The 19,042-nt window shown below is 49.6% G+C and overlaps 1 protein-coding gene across 1 annotated transcript in view; it reads left to right on the forward strand.

Moving 5' to 3' along the window:
* LOC142466226 (uncharacterized) overlaps window positions 1-19,042 on the forward strand; it is a 202,681-nt gene that overhangs the window by 172,751 nt on the left and 10,888 nt on the right. The window lies entirely within an intron of this gene.

A 19,042-nucleotide genomic window follows, 5' to 3' on the forward strand; every position in this document is an offset into this window, starting at 1 on the left:
TTTAAACTGAAAATTAATTTCTATCAATTTCTCTGTTTCTTTTGGGATATTTAGATTTAGCGCCTCCGATTTAGATTGATTTATCTTAAAACCAGAAATTCTGTTAAATTTTTCCAGGAGAGCAAACAGATTGGGTAGCGAGGTAAGCGGCTTTATCAATGACAAGATGATGTCGTCCGCGTATAGAGCGACTTTATGCTCTTGAGAGTGGATTTGAACTCCCGATATGTCAGGGTTGCGACGTATGTGTGCCGCTAGCGGTTCCACGCATAAGGCGAACAACAAGGGCGAAAGTGGGCAGCCCTGTCTGGTCCCGCTTTTGATTTTAAACAACTCCGACGGGAAGCCCTGGTGAACCAACTTGGCGGTCGGTGTTGTGTATAATGCTTTTATTGCCCCCAGAATTTTGCCCCCAAACCCGAATGCTCCAAGCGTGGACTCCATATATGGCCAGTCAATCCTGTCGAAGGTCTTTTCCGCGTCTAAGCTTAATACTATTCCTCTGATCCCATTGGCATTAATGAAATTAATGATATCTATTATCCTTCTAGTATTGTCGGCCGCTTTTCTGTCTCTAATAAAGCCAACCTGGTCCGGGTGGATAAGCCTCGGCAGGATCGCACTCAATCTATTGGCCAGTAATTTGGAGTAGATTTTAACGTCCGAATTGATTAAGGATATCGGCCTATAACTTTGGCAGTTTGTAGGATCTTTGTCCTTCTTATGGATTATGGATATCGACGCCTGGAGCATCTGGTTCGAGAAGGGTTCCCCCGCCAAGACTCCGTTCAATACCTTGAGCATGTGCGGTGCTAGAATCTCGATAAATTTTTTGTAATACAAATTAGAAAACCCATCCGGGCCCGGGGCTTTAGAGGGTTTTAGGTTCTTGACAACCTCTATCAATTCCTCCAGAGTGAAATCAGTCTGGATTGCCTCGCGCTCCAGTCTGTTCAGCCTAGGTAGGGCTGCTTCCCTTAGAAATGTCTGTAGTAGTTTGTTTGTCTTTGGGTTGTGTGCCACCTTCTCCCCATTGTATAGCTGTTCATAATAAAGTCTAAACTCTTCCACTATGCGTTTGGGGTTGGAGGACATTTCCCCCGAATTGGTCCTGATTGCCTGTATATTATAACTTGGTTGCCTATTTCGAATCCTGTTAGCTAGCATAGTGTCTGGCTTGTTGGCTTTCTCAAAGAATTTCCTCTTGGTCCAGCTCAAGTCCCTCTCGGCCTGGGATGTGAGGAGGAGGTTAAGCTCTATCCTTACATCCTTCAGCTCCTTTAGAATGTCCCCTCTACCTGATCGGCTATGAAGTGTAGAGAGCTCATGTAACCTCTTATATAGTTGTGTCAATTTTGTTTCCCTCTGTTTTTTTCTTCTCGCCGCTAGACTAATCAGTATTCCACGCATTGTGGCCTTGTGAGCCTCCCACAGTGTGATGTGAGATTCCACCGTGCCCGTGTTTGTTATGAAAAATTGCCTAATCTCGTCTTTGACTGTCTGTGCCAGATCCGGGATCTTAATCAGGGACTCGTTCAATTTCCAGTTTGCTCCCGGGCTAACCGGCCTAATTTGTGTGCATCTTAGCTCGATTGATGCATGGTCCGACCATGAAATGTCATGAATTAGGGTGTCGGAGATTTGTGGGACCATTCTGCTCGACACAAAGAAGTGGTCTAGCCTGCTATAACTGTCGTGTGTGGTGTGAGTAGAATGTATAGGTACGCTCACCCGGGTGCTGTTCCCGCCATATGTCCACCAGACATCTTCGTCTTAGCCCTTCTAGTAGTGCTGTAGCTCCTGTTTGTCTCTCCTTCTCCTGTCTCGGGGATCTGCCTATACGGGGGTCCAGGACCTTATTAAAGTCTCCCGCTATTATTATATTTCCGGCTGCCCAGCGCTGAAGCTTAAGAAAGAACTCTGCAAAGAACTGGGGATCTTTTTCACATGGGGCATAGACACATGCCATGGTTACTCTGCAATGCTGCAATAGTCCCACCAGTATGATATATCTACCTTCTGGATCTCGTTTTATTTTTTCTACCTCAAACGGGACTCTGTTGTGGAGTAGTATAGCAACCCCTTTTTTCTTTTCTTTGGCTGAGGCGAGATAAAACCTCCTAAAATGTTTGTCTATGAACCCTGGGTTTTTGTTGGAGCTATAATGCGTCTCTTGAAGGAAGAGAACGTCTGTTTTTCTACGTTTGAATTCTGCAAAGGCCATTCTATGTTTCTGTGGGGAATTAAATCCCTTGACATTTTGTGATATGAACGTCAATGCCATGTGTGTATATATAGTGAGTCTTTGTGAGTGTAGTGCGTTCGCATCCTACCCGTGCCTTGGGTACTCTGCAGGTGCCAGTAGTGGTTTTGATGGTCCCGTGGTGCCGTAGTACCTCCTCTTGGGAAACCTGAGGGTGGGGAAGGAAAACACATAGGGGAGTGACAGGGAACATATAGCCATGTAACATGTACAAAGAAAACCATATTGGTCCTAACTGACCTATGGTTTAATGCCTGGGAATATCGCCCATGCTCTGGATTCTCCCTCCCTCCTGTCCAGGCTTGTGGGGCTTGTAGGTATAGGTGGGCCTTCCCATTCGCGCTGATAGTGGTGCAAAATGGCCAGTCTCACATACTTAAGCATCTGTCGGATGGCCCGGAGTTTTGGAAAAAGCTAGGCATACCCAACACGCTCCAGCGATCTGAGACCCCAGGGGGGCGCCCGCCCCGGCAGACAGAATGGTAAAGAGTGGGCTCACCGGCCGCGCAACGCAAAGACAAGACAGGACCCTCGAGACCTGCCTGAGGACTGATTGACCCGCTTTCTAGTTCACCCAGAACTAGCTGTTATTGTTGCTTCTTCTGCAAAGAATGTTGAGACTGTTCCCCTTATTGATTGCTGCCCTGTGTTCGAGTGCCCCCGGGGCCCCCCCCCCCTCCCCGTGGTCCGAGCCCAGACGATTAAGCTCCAGTGGAAGACAAAGCGACGGCTGAAAATGAAGAAATCCATCACTCACCAAAATGGCTTCCTGGCAAGATCCGCGGGACAAGCTGGAGAAGACGCGCTGAAAAAGAATGGCGGACGCTGTTTCGGCGCGAAATCGAGGAGCTCCAGCCGGCTCCGCCCTCGGGACACGCCTGCTTCCTCGGCTGCTCACAGGCGGATATGCGCTTTCGACCCCGATGACGTCAGGGGGCGGTTCCTCACGGAGTCCCGTCGGACAGGACGTGACACCCGAGGAAGCGCCTGAAGCTCAGGAGAGAGACTGGGCTGGGACTGGGGGGACGGGGCTGGGATCGGAAGACCCGAAACGTGGTAGAGGGGGCTCTCCAGGGGGGTGCGCGAATTCCCCCGCTGGGGAGAGGGGTTCAGTTAAATTAGTTACATAAGTTAGGGTAGCCAGTTCTAGATTTTGTAAATATTTTTATTGTATTTAGCCTGTCAATGTCACGGCGAGGGGTGGCTAGCCCAGTAATAAAGGGGTTACCCTCCAGCTGGCCACCCCTACCTTCGTGTGGGAGGGGTTAACTGTGATAATGTTTAAATGTGTATGTATTCCTCTGCTTCAGCACAAAATGGATTCCCCTTTGGTTTTAATGTATGTTCCTGGTTACATGTGTTCCTGCTCCTACAGTGGTTGCACCAAACACATATACTGGGATCAGGTCGGGAGGGAAAGGGTTAACTGTGTTTGTATGTTTATGGCCGTTTGTTCCCCTTCCCGCCTTTTCACCCACCATTTGCTGGCACTGTCCCATAGGTCACCATTGGAGCTCCATAGAAGTCAATGGAGATTGCAAGGTTTTTGGCCCTATACCTAGGAAGACCAGCAGGTGGAGACCGAGAGGACGAGCGGAGCTCCCCATTGAAATGAATGGCGCAATGCATTTCAATGGGAAATACCTCGAGTCCGCTCTTTAGGAACTGAGTTGGATGCCTGCCAAACCGCAGTATCCGAAAATAGCTACAATCTCAAAGAAAGGGTTTTGATCACTGAATTGCTGTGAGAACTCGGTCACGGTCAAGTTCAAACATATAAAAATATGTATCTTTGGTTCTAGGGCAGCTATCAAGGAAATTCTTTCTGCCCCTAGCTCGTGGGGACCCCCTCACTCGACCCCAACCGGGTCCGACGGGCAATGGGTCGCGGCCATGGACATCAATGGCAGACAAAAGACGCCAGGTTTAAAAAATGTATAAAACACAAATGTATTATCTCTGGTTTGGTGATAGCTGGGAGGCTGGAATTTGGCCACCATGTAGTCCTGCCTCCGGCATGATGGCATGGCAATTTCCAGCCCCCTCAGCCTAACCGAACGGATGGTATTTGTATGTTTAAGTCACGGCTGCCGCCATTGGCCACCATGAGGGAAAGTATGTTGACAGAGTGAAATGCACTGATTTCCCATTGACTCCAATGGCGGAGAAAACCCCATTGTTCCCTATGGGAAATTAAAGGTGAAAGTCGTAACTCCGGTTCGGTGGGTCGTACGAAGCTGAGATTTGGCCACCATGTAAAGTCACCTCTGGCATCAGGACATGCAAAATTTCAGCCGTCTCTAATCCACCGAACGGATATTTAGGTATAAAGATTGTGAAATATATCATGTATATCCCTGCCTACTGAAAAGCCTGCCAAAGTTACTGGCCCGGGAGGTATGTTAATGGCCAGGGGGCGACAGTATGTATATAGGGAATACCCTGATCAAAGGCTCCCCCACCCTGATTAGGGTATCACCTCACCTGTCTGTTTTTGTTCAATTACAGGTAATGGGAATCTGTGTAGTTTCTAATTAAAGGTTTGGAGACTGTTTGAATATCCTTTGGCCATTGTTTGGTATATATATACACCAAGTCAGGATAATATTATGACATATAGACATGTGTTGTTGTTTTTATGTATTGTATGTTTGTTTTATTAGTGTGAGACATAGCGATCTGGTATTAATGACATGAAGGCTATATAGCTTTTAATGGTCAATTAATTTTTAATTGGTTAGGGTATATTAGTATGTCACCTAATATCATTGTTTGTAGCCCCTGAGGAAGTTGAGTAACGTCTACGAAACGCGTAGGGCAGGTGACATAGTCACTCACTGGTTGGTACTGGACGTTTATGGACATTCGAATTTGGAGTCTTTCTGCCATTGCCAGCTCCCGGCATTTGGAACACATCAGCTGTCCCTTTAAGGTCACGGGCACACTCGCGCGCGGGCGCGCTGAGACATCCTGTGCAACCGGAGGAGGAAGTGGGGTGAGCGGCCACACATGGTGCAGAGCTGTGGACCCTGCTAACTAGCCTCCGTCACCGGCACTGTTCCGGTGAATACCTGAAGGGCGGTTTCGGACTTGAGTCGCGGCGGAGCAGAGATATTAACTCTGCAAGGATATCATCAGCGCCTAGAGGACTCGTTCCTAACAACGCGTGTTTATGCCTTGCTGCTTGTAAGTAGGCTCCAATTTTTCTATCCCGGATGACCTGCGGTTCTTTGTATTTGTTAGTACCATTTTATGGCATAGCCCCTTTTAATAAATAGTATTTTTAAGTGTTGCTAGGTTTCTCACTGTCATATGTGATTTATAGTGTAGAACTGTTTAACCCTACAGTGTTGCACTATGATCTTTGTTTGTTTGTGTTTTTTTCATTACATGGCCTGTCGAGCAAGTGTGCGGACCCCATGAGGAATACAGGACTTTCCATTGATTATTTGGCGCCAGGTTTCTTGTTCACGTGTTTCTGCTAGTACTGGCAGTATTACGAGGCAGCCTTCCTTTATTATAAGATATTTGTTATTGTATACACATTGGTATTCAGACTTTAGCGCTTGTTCACATTTTTTTTTCTTCACATCTAGGTAATTGGAAGCCAATACCTGAGTCCCAATGTTAGGGTAAGAGGCTGAAACCCTTATGAGACTGTAAGCCCTCTACCCAGTGGTCTTCGTTATTTTACCTGAATGATACCTGATGCCCGATGAACTGCTAACCTGAATCCTGGTTATTTCATTGTCCCTTCCCTAATTAAGTGTCTATATGTCCATTGTTATTTGTCCAACATTGTGTGTCCACCTGTCTTTTAAGGAATAAAATCCCTTCATTATATCACAGTCGTATTCAATTCAACCCAGTTTATTTGGTGTATATTATAACCCTGAAGCTACCGTGACAGTCAAGTAGAGGTTTTTTTATGGTGACAATTGCAGTGGGAGACAAGCGCTCCTAGTAGCTGCTGTCGGGTGGATATAGTAGAAAGAATAGGACTGCGCTAATAAGTCTTGCAATAATATAATGAACCAATAATAACAAACCCTATAACTGGGTTGCTTATAAATTGTATATATATATATACAGTGGTTGAGAAATCACCCAAAAATCTACTCGCCGAACCAAAAAATCTACTCGCCACCTAGTCCCGTCCCAATCCCGCCATGCTTGGGCGGCCATGAGGAGGTCGCCACAGGGTCAAATCCAGTCGCCACGGGCCTGTAGGTGAATGGATTTGTCAAACACTGTATATATATGTATATTTGTGTTTGTGTATATATATATATATATATGTAACGGGTATTCCCCCCCCCCAATCGCAGATCTGATGTGGGTGCAAGGAACATACGGTGTTACCATAGGTGTGGTGCATTACCTGTTGGCTCACAGGAGGGCTGAGCTTCCGCCACGGGGAACCTGGGGCAATACAATACTAGGGGTAACCACTTACTCAATTCAGCGCCTCCACCTGCGATGGCTCCCACCAGAGGGGGAGTGGTTCCTCGCAGGACAATCAATAATAACATACACGGTGAGGAATAATAACTAAGGACTTTACTAACACGCAAACAACATATATCACTACAATACAATAATATAACCTGTGTCCCTCTCTAGAGGAGACACTAACCGTGACGTCTCGCAGGACGATTCCCTAACACCAAGTGATCCCACCCAGTGTCCAAAGAACCCCACCCAGTGTCCCGTACTCCTACAGAGAGTCAATGGGTGACTGCGCAGTCAGTAATTACGCTAAGGGCCCGGTGGTGCACTTATGTATTAGATACCTGCCGAGCACTCCGGTGCTCGGGTCAGCAATCTTCACAAAGGGTCAGACGTGTGATGAATCCGTCTGATCCTCCAAACGAACTCCGGCACGTGCGGACCGCCAGGGCGGTCCCACTCTGGAATCGTCTCTGTGGACCCCAACGTGGGTCCAACCGCTTCCACAGGAACAGCAGCAGCCACTGTGTCCCTATCTATCTAAGTGGTACAACGTGCAAGGAACCCTAACCTAGGGCCTGTCCTTGTAGTACAGCAACCTGTAGTGGCTTGGGGAACTCCTATGGGCCTGCAGGGGTTATGACCTATCCCACTCCCCTAACTACCCAAGTCCCTTCAGCCTCACTAAATGCTTGCAGCCAACGTGCTGCTCAACAAGGTGCCTGCCTGTCAGACCTCACAGCACTGACAGCCGTGACTCTGACAAGGCAGCACTACACTAAGGGCAGCGTCCCTATCTTGGGCCTCCCTAAGCACTTACCCACTAAACTAGTGGGGAGTTGGGGCCTATCTGGGGTGTAGGTACCTATATGGGGCAGGAGCTGCACTCGCTCCCCGCACCCTTCCTTCCCTCACAGCTCCCTGACTCCAACTCTCTGTAACCTTCCTTTCCCAGCTCCCACTAATGTAAGTGGCAGGGTCCCTAACCTGAGGGCTGCCCCTGGCAACACTCACCTTACTGGGGGGCTGAGCTATCTCGGGCCAAGGGGGTGCTGGCCTAGTACAGGGGATCCCTCTCTCCTGCACCCTCCCTCCTTCCCTTGTCTGCTCCTTGCTCTGACTGACCAGAGTGCTCTCTGCCCGCGAAATGTATCCAATTCTGTCCATGGCAGTCCTGCAGCCCTATTGGCTCCTATGAGGCACCTGGTGCCTCCCTCGCTAGGCACTATGGGAATTGTAGTCCCGGGGCACCTATAATAACATTGGGGCCGCGTGCGCACTTGCCCTGCACATGCGCGAGTCTTTGGGGGCCGCCTCAACCCTTCCTGCACTTTCCCTACACTCGCGCGACATCTCCCTAGCTCCAGGGACCCTTCCACGCATGCGCGAGTGGCTATGTAATGGCGGCGGCCTCACAGACCTGCTCCGGGAGATATATATATATAGTGACACACAGAAATATCGCTCTACACTTAAATTGTGTCGAAAACACCTGTAAATAAGTCATATATTATAAGACTGAACAGTGGTGCTAAAGGTTAAGTAAATATGGAAACAACAAGGGAAAAGCAACCTTTAAATAGCACACGGACATAGAGGAATGTGTAACAAAAGAATTTATTAGGTGAATAAAACAGGGGATGAAGTTTAAAAAGTGAGGGGGGCTCAACACTACCTAGACAATGTGGACCTGGAGGCAAGGGTCTAACATAAAGATCCAAAGCAAGACATGTACAGGACACAGATAGTTTTGTATAAGCACAACTGCGTGACAATCAACCTGCACTAGAATCTTGTGACCACATGTAAAATTATTATGCCATATAATTATTGCAATGGTTACATGTTGTGGATACACAAGTGATGAAGGTAACACAGTTCAAAATACGTCACCACTTTGCAGGTAGATGTCACAGACAGAAAGGTAGGTCAAAACTCCATGTCAGGTGGAAAAAGGTAGGGCCCCCCCTCAAGCAAGGCTATCACAGCCAGTCCTTTGCAATTGGCAAACACTACAATGTTTTCCCTTACTTGGGCCTGCTTGTGGCTTCAGTGGGAGGTGCCATTACGGCCATGCATCATGACGTTCGTGACGCGATGACGTCACACGCGTCATCACCCTATTTACACAGGGGCTGACCTTAGAGTGCACACGTGATTAGAACAGCCCAATGAGATGCGCAATCATTGTTACACAGGCCCCATGACGCTGCCATGCCTGCAGACACTCTCTGCTCTCACAGCTGTTTGCAATTCTTTAAATTTTGGCGCGATTTTTGTTATGATATTCACTATAAATGCTAGCTCATTTCTCCCCTCACCACTCCCAGAAGAAGACAGTTTCCCGTCGAAACGCGTTGGAGTGGGAGTCTTGCTGAAGGGGGACCCTACTTTTTTCCACCTGACATGGAGTTTTGACCTACCTTTCTGTCTGTGACATCTACCTGCAAAGTGGTGACGTATTTTGAACTGTGTTACCTTCATCACTTGTGTATCCACAACATGTAACCATTGCAATAATTATATGGCATAATAATTTTACATGTGGTCACAAGATTCTAGTGCAGGTTGATTGTCACGCAGTTGTGCTTATACAAAACCATCTGTGTCCTGTACATGTCTTGCTTTGGATCTTTATGTTAGACCCTTGCCTCCAGGTCCACATTGTCTAGGTAGTGTTGAGCCCCCCTCACTTTTTAAACTTCATCCCCTGTTTTATTCACCTAATAAATTCTTTTGTTACACCTTCCTCTATGTCCGTGTGCTATTTAAAGGTTGCTTTTCCCTTGTTGTTTCCATATATATATATATATATACATACTATATATAGTAAGTATATATAGCCTGGAGCTCCCGTGGCTCCTGGAGACCCCCCTCCCCTGGAGCAGCTCGAGCGCGGGTGCTGAACGACCCGACGGCTGCTTCCAAGGATGGGGGCTGGAGCAGGGAGCAGCGCGGCTTCTCCTGCCTGCGGCTGGTTGCCGGGGACGCGATCGGGCCGTTGCTAAGGCCGCGATCGCGTCTCTAAGGTCCCGGCGGCCGGACAAGCAGGGCGCCGCCATTGTGCTGAGGATTGCGCATGCACAGGGACGCGTAGGCGCAGGGAGAGCCCCAGAGACAGGGATAGTTCGCGCGAGAGTAGGGGCAGCCGAGAGAAGCTACAGACAGCCCGGGAAAGCTTGCGCAAGCGCAGGGCAAGGTAGAGAAAGCCCGCGAACCCCTAGCCTACCAGGGAAGGCTCTGAGCTGGGACTACATATCCCAAGAGCCTTTGCACGCCCCATGTGACACCAGGGAGCCAATAGGGCTTAGGGAGCCCAGGAGAGGAATTGGATACATTTCGCGGGCAGAGAGCTACGCAGTTAGTTGGAGCAGCGGAGCTGAAGGGGAAGGAAGGGTGCAGGGAGTGAGTGAAGCTCCTGCATCGCGTAAGGTCCCCTACATCCCAGGTAGGCCCCAACTCCCCACCAGGTTAGTGGGTAATTTATAAGGGACGGCCCTAGATAGGGAGGTCACCCTTAGGTGTGTAAGGTGCAGGTTTGGCAGTGCCACAGCGGGTAGTGCTGTGCGCACTGGCAAATAGGCACAGAGTGTGTGCAGTGGATTATTGCTGCGGGTATCCAGGTGGCTGTGTATGATTGCCAGCTGTGTGTGTGTAGTTGCATGTGCTGGGCGCAGTGTGTGCAGCGTGTGTGAATGTCACCAGGCGGACGGTGAGAGCTGTGTGTCTGCTGCAGGCTAGTAGTAGCTAGGTGTTAGGAGTAGCTAGTTATAGGGAGGATTAGGGACTTGGGTAGCTAGGGGAGTGGGGCAGGTTATAACTCCGCAGGCCCTAGGAGAGTTCTCCAAGCCACCCCAGGTTGCGGTTCATCAGGGACAGGCCCTAGGTTAGGGTTCCTGTCACTTTAGGGATAGATAGGGATAGCGGCGGTTGCTGTTCCCATGATGCGGTTGGTGTTGCCGTGATTCGGTTGCTGTTCCCGTGAAGCGGTTGGACCCACGTTGGGGTTCTGGAGAATATCACCTGGATAGGATCAGACGGATGCATCGCACGTCTGACCCTTTGAGAAGATTGTTGCAGGCCCGATCACCGGAGTGCTCGGCAGGTAACTTTGAATCCTATGTGCACCAACAGGCCTAGTAGTTCTTAGTGACTGCGCAGTCACCCACGACCTCCGTAGGAATACGGGACATTGGGTGTGGGATTACCGGACACTGGGTGGGAACACCAGACATTGGGCAGAAGGTGATACGGTTATAGCATAAGGTTATGATGTTGTGTAATGTCTTATATGTGTGTTAGTAAAGTGTTTGTTCATTCAGTAAACCTGTTATCCATAATACTGGTGTATGTGGTTTCTGATTGGGTTCCTATGTAGGGTCATTCTACACTTCCCTAGAATCCTACATAGGTGGAGGCGCTGAAAGAAGATCCGTTCCAGAGGATTCACCCCAGGCTCTCATTAGCGGAGGCTCAGACCTCCTGTGAGCCTGCAGGTATACGCACCACACCGGTAACACCACATGTTCTACTCACCCACACTATATATGAGATTGGGTGGGGTGGAATACCCGTTACATTTGGAGGCGCTGCTGAGATACCACCTGGGGTGCCCTGTCCATTTTTTTTCCAAATTGTCCCGTCCCTATTTTTGTCACCATGTTTGTGAAGTCCGGACACGAGGTCTTTGCCTGGGCTTTGAGGCAATATCTAGAACCTGGCCAGGTAGTGGCGGTAGGAGGCATTCCCGCTATTATACCCGCACTTAAGGTCCGGGAGTATATGTGTAAAATTCCTGGGTGGCCGTGGACATGTGTCTTAGATGAGGAACAAGATCCCACGTCCACATGGAAAACCATTCTTTTTGTAGTAACCCACACTGAGGATATATGCCTGGCAGAGGCACCGTCCGCACTGTTCATGCCCGGAGGCCCCTCAGAAGGGTACCCCCTAGTTTACGCAGACCAAGCAAAATGGCGTCTCCCGCCAAATCAGGAGAGCGCACGTGCTGCTGACTGCAAGCCTGCACAGAAAGATGTCGCAACATTCTGTCCGGGTTTGGCGCGAAAATCAGAGCCCCTCCCCTGTGATGTGAGTGACTCAGAGCAGAGCCAAAACCACTCCCCTGTAGAAAGTGCCCTTCCTTCAGATTCCACCAGGGGGAGCAAGCACGGTTATCTTCAACCATACGTTGACGCCGTAATAGATTCTTTGCTCTCTGAGGATGAAGCTGTGATAGACTCTTTGATCTCTGAGGATGAGGATGAGATAGACTGTCAGGGGATACACCCTAATGTGTATGTGCCCTGGCGAGCGCCAGGAATAGATCTCCTTATGCTACTGTGCCCCTGCTTGCAAGAAGCCTATAACGAGGGAGCCAACATGTCCCAGTTACCACTAGACTTCAGGATCACCGAGGTGGATGGGGAGCCGTGTACACAATGCTTTAGCCCCACCTGTGACTGTTCTAGAGGCGCACTGGCGTGGGAGCCCAGATGTGATTGCTGCGGTGCAATTTTCTTGACACCTATTGTACCCCAGCCTACAGAGCCAGCTAAGGAGCCAAGTGAACCATTGGCGGAGAAGAGCGCGACTGCAGTGGAGGTACCGGAGCACGCCAGCTTCGTACCAACAACCACTGGCTGTATCGCAGAAGACCCCGGTGACTCATTGGCGGAGGATTCTATCGTGATATCCGCAGGTGAAGAGGTTGAAGTCCCATCGGTGGCGATGCGCCTACCGGCGAACCACCCCAGCGGTGATGCAGAGAATACAGAGTCTGCTGTGGGTCCATGTACCCTGGAAGAGGTGTATCCCGATGTTGCGGACTCTGCTGTGGGCCCGTGTGCCCTACGATGGTCAGTCCGACCTACTACAGAGGTACCATCGGTCCCAGGCTTGGGACCAGTACCTACAGACGACAAGGGTGAGTCGACTGCCCCAGGGGTGTTGGGGGTGAGCCTCCAGGTGACCGCGGAGCACGATGGCTCCTTAAGTCTGGTCGCCCGGGCGAAGGGCTCCCCTCTGCATCGCGTCCTGGCGGAGGTGTCCTCATTAGAAGGTAGCTGTCCAGAGAAGAGAGTGGACCAGTGTCTACCGCCGATCCTTCCGGAAGAAGGGAAGCCCATCGTCAGCCAGCCGAGTGGTAAGGAACCCCCTTGTTCCCCACAGACTCCGATGGAGGTGGCCGTGAAGAAGGCCAAAGCTACGGTTCCTGAGCGGAGTGTGAGCCCGTGCGCTCCGACACAAGTGGTCCCAGGACTGGGATCCAACGCTCCCGAAGTTCGAGTCAGTGAGTGGACTGTCCCAGAAGAATTGGGGACAGGTCCCGATACCACCAAGGTGGGAACTGACAGCGTCCCCGAGGACCTGTTGGCCACCGTGAATCACCGCAGGGGTAAGGTGTCTACTCTTTCCCCCCTGCCAGGTGAAACCGAGACATTGTCCAGTGCTCGCTTCTCAGTGGAAGCCTCACAAAAATATGGGGACAAAGACTGTGTGGAGAGAGATTCAGGGAAAGCTGCCTCCTTTAAGCCCAAAAAGGAGCGGCCCATTCCTTAGGTAGTGGACCGCGGGAAAGGTCCTGTCCTCCTGGTCTACTGCATCCCTGCCGCGGATGACCGGGTAAAGGTCTGCTTCAGAGACACTGTGCTACTCCTTCCACCAGGGGGAGGAAGTAGCGAAGAGCCAGTAACTGTCGCTTTAGAGTGTGCTCTCCAAGAAATTTTTCTGGGGGAGGCTCACGGACGCAAAAGTGAGGTACCCCCACATGTTCAGTTCGGGGCACCCCACACATGGTCTCCGCCAGTCTCGGGTATTAATTGGTGTGAAGTGCAATGTAACCTGAAGTGTAAATTTGACATGTGTTGTATGTTCTGTGCCATGCATTTTAATTATATAAACCTTATGTTGATTGATTACATCTGTTATCCAAGCGAGGACGTTGGAGTTCCACCAGGGGGAGAATATAGCCTGGAGCTCCCGTGGCTCCTGGAGACCCCCCTCCCCTGGAGCAGCTCGAGCGCGGGTGCCGAACGACCCGACGGCTGCTTCCAAGGGTGGGGGCTGGAGCAGGGAGCAGCGTGGCTTCTCCTGCCTGCGGCTGGTTGCCGGGGACGCGATCGGGCCGTTGCTAAGGCCGCGATCGCGTCTCTAAGGTCCCGGACAAGCAGGGCGCCGCCATTGTGCTGAGGATTGCGCATGCGCAGGGACGCGTAGGCGCAGGGAGAGCCCCAGAGACAGGGATAGTTCGCGCGAGAGTAGGGGCAGCTGAGAGAAGGTACAGACAGCCCGGGAAAGCTTGCGCAAGCGCAGGGCAGGGTAGAGAAAGCCCGCGAACCCCTAGCCTACCAGGGAAGGCTCTGAGCTGGGACTACATATCCCAAGAGCCTTTGCACGCCCCATGTGACACCAGGGAGCCAATAGGGCTTAGGGAGCCCAGGAGAGGAATTGGATACATTTCGCGGGCAGAGAGCTACGCAGTTAGTTGGAGCAGCGGAGCTGAAGGGGAAGGAAGGGTGCAGGGAGTGAGTGAAGCTCCTGCATCGCGTAAGGTCCCCTACATCCCAGGTAGGCCCCAACTCCCCACCAGGTTAGTGGGTAATTTATAAGGGACGGCCCTAGATAGGGAGGTCACCCTTAGGTGTGTAAGGTGCAGGTTTGGCAGTGCCACAGCGGGTAGTGCTGTGCGCACTGGCAAATAGGCACAGAGTGTGTGCAGTGGATTATTGCTGCGGGTATCCAGGTGGCTGTGTATGATTGCCAGCTGTGTGTGTGTAGTTGCATGTGCTGGGCGCAGTGTGTGCAGCGTGTGTGAATGTCACCAGGCGGACGGTGAGAGCTGTGTGTCTGCTGCAGGCTAGTAGTAGCTAGGTGTTAGGAGTAGCTAGTTATAGGGAGGATTAGGGACTTGGGTAGCTAGGGGAGTGGGGCAGGTTATAACTCCGCAGGCCCTAGGAGAGTTCCCCAAGCCACCCCAGGTTGCGGTTCATCAGGGACAGGCCCTAGGTTAGGGTTCCTGTCACTTTAGGGATAGATAGGGATAGCGGCGGTTGCTGTTCCCGTGATGCGGTTGGTGTTGCCGTGATTCGGTTGCTGTTCCCGTGAAGCGGTTGGACCCACGTTGGGGTTCTGGAGAATATCACCTGGATAGGATCAGACGGATGCATCGCACGTCTGACCCTTTGAGAAGATTGTTGCAGGCCCGAGCACCGGAGTGCTCGGCAGGTAACTTTGAATCCTATGTGCACCAACAGGCCTAGTAGTTCTTAGTGACTGTGCAGTCACCCACGACCTCCGTAGGAATACGGGACATTGGGTGGGGGATTACCGGACACTGGGTGGGAACACCAGACATTGGGCAGAAGGTGATACGGTTATAGCATAAGGTTATGATGTTGTGTAATGTCTTATATGTGTGTTAGTAAAGTGTTTGTTCATTCAGTAAACCTGTTATCCATAATACTGGTGTATGTGGTTTCTGATTGGGTTCCTATGTAGGGTCATTCTACACTTCCCTAGAATCCTACATAGGTGGAGGCGCTGAAAGAAGATCCGTTCCAGAGGATTCACCCCAGGCTCTCATTAGCGGAGGCTCAGACCTCCTGTGAGCCTGCAGGTATACGCACCACACCGGTAACACCACATGTTCTACTCACCCACACTATATATGAGATTGGGTGGGGTGGAATACCCGTTACATATATATAGTAAGTATATATAACGGAAATAGCCGTGTTAGTCCAGTTGAGATAGTGCAGAATAAATTAGTTCTTCAGTATTAGGTGATACCTTTTTTATTTGGACTAACAATTTATGTCATAGGACTCTCGAAAGCTTGTCCTATGACATAAATTGTTAGTCCAAATAAAAAAGGTATCATCGAATACTGAAGAACTAATTTATTCTGCAATATATATATAATCGATACCGATATAACACCAACCAGTGACCACGGAATATCTACCACAAGATCTCCCAGACCAACAATGATATTGAGTCAGAACGTACAGACTAAGGATCCAGTGGGATCACCAGGCTAATATATATCCCTACAAGACCTCTTCAGGGAGTACCAGCCCGTCAACAGGAGCATCATTCAGGTTAATTGTAGCAGACAGCAGATGATAAGACTATCTGTGTCCCTCTCTTACAATATTTGTGTTCATCTGACAGTATACACAGTACATAACTTCACACACTCAGGAATTGTTTCATTGCAGGGTGCTGTGATAATGCGTGACTATAATGGATATAGTTCCTATATTGAGGGGCATTATTAGCCTGTTGTGTTTGTTCAGCCTCCACTTAGCTTCATTATCCCTCCCAGCAGAGACTCATTGCTGGGCAGTGCATGGGGGCACACTATGCACAGTGTGCACGGTGACTGTATCATGCAGCAAACACCACCTACACCTGTGTATTGTCCCCTCACTAATGTTGTTAGAACTGGGTTTGACACCTTTTTTTCTTCTGCCCCATACTTAATTTTGGTCCCTGGTGTGATTAATATGGAGCCGCCAGCCACACGTCACTCAGACGCGGTCTGACTGAAAAACGGGTTGCTTAGCAACCACGGAAGCTTTGTACAGGAGAACCAATCAGCCACTGCGCATGTGCAAACTACATTTCAGCTCCTACAGCAGGACGCTGACAGGTTGCCAAGCAGCCACTGCGCATGTGCAAACTACATTTCAGATCCAACTGCCGGGTGCCAAGCAACTACTGCGCATGTGCAAACTACATTTCAGATCCTACTGCAGGGTGCCAAGCAACTACTGCGCATGTGCAAACTACATTTCAGATCCTACTGCAGGGTGCCAAGCAACTACTGCGCATGTGCAAACTACATTTCAAAATGGCGACCGCAACATGAGGTTATCAGGATCCTCCAGCAGGACGCTTACACAGGTTGCCAAGCAACCACAGCGGCCACGCGAAGGGATTAATAACGACACGCAGGTGTAACAGACTAATTCATTATGTCTGACTGAACTCTCAACAATGGCGGCAGCAGCATTGCACCATAGAGATCGTCTGAGACACAGGGTTGCCGGGCATTTACCTGCTTTAATTACTTTGGGGCTAATTTGACTAATTGTTTGATTGTTCACACTGGTTTTTAGGGGTATATAATTGTATGTTTTATTCTTTCCCCACTGCACAACCCTGAGGAAGGTCCCGTTTTGGGGGACCGAAACGTTGGAAATTTGTGCCCTATTATCAATATACACTTTATTTGCTTGAGAATTGTGCGCTGTCTCCTGACTTCTGGAATCAACACGGTATCTACTGACGTCACTAGGTTGGACCAGCGGGCTGAGGAGGCGAGCGGTGGCTCAGTAGTGACGTCAGCAGAGGTGGACCTGGGCTCCGAGTCTGTTGTGTGTTTTATTATTGCATTTTATGGGCACCGTGACTGAGAACTTGTAAAGCTGTGGAGAAGGCAGAAGTACAGAAGAATCTGAGACCAATTGCTATCCAGTCCCATACACTGAAGCTCAAGACAAAGATACCTCTCGGGGTCCTATACTACTTGCATATATGTAAGTAGTTAGCTGCTAAGTGTATGAGATCTCCTTTTCAAGAGATTACTGCGCAATGGTCTTTTCTGTCTGTTTGGTTTTAGAATTTGATCTACCTCCAAGACGCCCCAGAAAGTCCATCTGTGCGGCAAACGGACTGTTTCCACCTCTGGGATTCAGGATTGTATTGTTCCGTTTACCTAGGATTCCTTATACCTGGTAGTGCGCCAAGGAGTGTCCTCATAAATTTCATGTTTTGATACAAGGCTCCATGGATAGACTTGTTGTTTCCTTGTCCTAAGGCAGGCAGCCCCTATTATTTATTACATTACACGTGGGGGTTTATATCTATACATGTTGATTGTATATTTATTTAATATCACTCTATTATCACTACGGTTTGTTTATTGGTCAATTAGTTTGAATAATCACCACAATTGAAATAGGTTGAGTGCGTAGTATGTATTAGTTTATTATTATCACTTTGTAAGGGCTAAGTTACTTCCCCAGTCCCTCTCTTACAAGACTGGGAGGATCAGCCCCTTTCCAGCCTACCAGTCTCAGCGGTACCTTAAAGCAGGTGGCCCTTCAGGTCAGTGGTGTCCAGGTGTGCATGAGGGTTCGGCCTCTGGCAGGTTCCTGGGTCCTCTGTGTCCAGGAAAAAAAAAAAATATATATATATACACATACACATATATATATATATATATATATATATATATATATATATATATTACACTTAAACACATACACACACGCCTTTTTTCATCCCAGGCTCAGAGGCGCCTATCTGTGTGGGAGGTCTCGGGCCGGCCCTGTGAACTGTTACTGGGTATTAGCCACGTCAGCACGATTCCTATTGCTAGGTTTGATTTTCCCACTCCACATAAACCCACCTGTAAGAGCTGTGTGCAGAGGTATGCAAATGGAGACCGTTTAGGGTGAAATTAACATATGGCTTTATTGAGCCTGTCCCTTTTAAACAGCGCAGCAAACAAAAATATAGAAAAAAACAAACACTTTGTAAGGGCTAACTTACTTCCCCAGTCCCTCTCTTACAAGACTGGGAGGATCAGCCCCTTTCCAGCCTACCACCCCAAAGTCTCAGCGGTTCCTTAAAGCAGGTGGCCCTTCAGGTCAGTGGTGTCCAGGTGTGCATGAGGGTCCAGCCTCTGGCAGGTTCCTGGGTCCTCTGTGTCCAGGAAAAGAGGTCTGGTCCCCTTCTGTCTTGCCGTCAATACACAGTCCTCCTGAGTATTCAAGACCCTTTCCTCATGTGATTGTGTGCTGAGGAAAATCCCCCCTGTGTCTCACATGAGGCTTTTTCACAGAGCTCTGATTAGTCCAGGTGGAGACTGGCTAATTGAGTGGCTGCAATTAACCAGCTCCATGCTGGATTCAGAGCTCTGAGGCAGCTTTATCCAAACGGGATAAGTCCCTGTTACACCACCCCTGTGGGCTGTCCTAGAAGCATGATCACCGCCCACAGCCCTCGCTCAGTGATTGGCCAGCACGTAGCATCCGCACACTGATATGGCGGCACCCTTCTTGCACGCGTTCCTACGGAGATGGGGAATCTATGCAAAGCGCAGCTGATGTCAGTACCAGAGATTATCTTGCTAGTCAGTGTTTTTTCTACATTCACCCAGAACGAGGCTTGGTCAAATAGACGAGAGTAACATTTTATTCTCAAAATAGCATCCTTCCTGTCTTGGGGGTCCAAAGACCCGCGGAGAGTGGAAGCTGACCTGAGTAAGCCTATTGAAGCGGTGCTCAGCACATAGCAAGCAAGGATTTACTCCCCCCC

Source organism: Ascaphus truei, chromosome 1 (assembly GCF_040206685.1).
Source record: "Ascaphus truei isolate aAscTru1 chromosome 1, aAscTru1.hap1, whole genome shotgun sequence".
In the NCBI taxonomy this organism is placed as follows: Eukaryota; Metazoa; Chordata; class Amphibia; order Anura; family Ascaphidae; genus Ascaphus; species Ascaphus truei.